At 34.9% G+C, this 1,090-nt stretch overlaps 1 pseudogene; it reads left to right on the plus strand.

Moving 5' to 3' along the window:
• The first annotated feature begins 415 nt into the window (after positions 1–415).
• LOC102814866 lies at positions 416–786 on the plus strand (annotated as a pseudogene).
• The last annotated feature ends 304 nt before the right edge of the window (positions 787–1,090 follow it).

Consider the following 1,090-nt stretch of genomic DNA (forward strand, 5'->3'; position numbering starts at 1 on the left):
TACCACTTATACCAATTTATAAGGGAAAAGACTACAAAGTAAAAAGACAAAAAAGTATACTTACAGAACTTCCAAGTGGTGAGGAAGTTAAGTAGACTTCAAGATAAAACACACTGTTTTAAACAGGGAAATAAATTAATAAATTACAGAGTAACCTCAAAAAAAGTAATATACCTTCACATAAGATCAAGAAAAGGGAAAACCATGAGGATTTAGTAAACATTAAAATATCAATGAAGCAATTGACAAGAAAATGCACACACAAAATTAATTCAGAAAAATAAGTGGGCCAAAGAACTAGCAGCACCACAAAAAAACACACAGCAGATTCTTGTCCAGTGAAACAACCTCAGTTGGGAAGACTGTGTTGTTTTTATCTCACATATATTAACCTCATATCTATTCTGGTTTCAACATGGTGCACACTAAAGCAGACAGTGTCCCAAGCACCTACTGAGAAGCAGTGGTTTCTTGAGACCCCAGGAAGATGCTTGGCTCCTCCACTTCTGCCACTAACTCCATGACTCCTTCATCACAAAAAGCTGAAAATAAGTATGCAGGAGGAAATCCAGTTTGTGTGCGCCCAACTCCCAAATGGCAAAAAGGGATTGGAGAATTCTTCAGTTTGTCTTCTAAAGATTCAGAAAAAGAGAACCAGATTCCTGAAGAAGCAGAAAGTAGTGGTTTAGGAAAAGCAAAGAGAAAGAAAATGCAGTGAAGAGCTCTCTAGAGTCTAATAGAACATGTCCTTTGCAACCTGATCACACAGATGATGAAAAAGAATAGAACTTATTTCATCTTTGGCTAATGTAGCCTGTTATTCTGGTACTCTGTGATGTAAATTTGCAGAAATATATGTGTTCCAATTAGATTTGTTGAATAGTCATTTGTTAAAAGAATTAGGCAAGTAGTTATGAACATTGGAAAGTTTGTAAGAGTAATATATGACTACTTAGCTTAGTATTCAATATAATGCAGTATTTGGTGTCCTCCTTTTACCTGTTATTAATCGCCTTGTTCTTGCTAAAAACAAATAAGTGCATGGTATTCTAATTACAAATCTGCTATATCTGAGATTTGGTTATATCTT

This window comes from Chrysochloris asiatica, unplaced genomic scaffold (assembly GCF_000296735.1).
Source record: "Chrysochloris asiatica unplaced genomic scaffold, ChrAsi1.0 scaffold00137, whole genome shotgun sequence".
NCBI classification, from domain to species: domain Eukaryota; kingdom Metazoa; phylum Chordata; class Mammalia; order Afrosoricida; family Chrysochloridae; genus Chrysochloris; species Chrysochloris asiatica.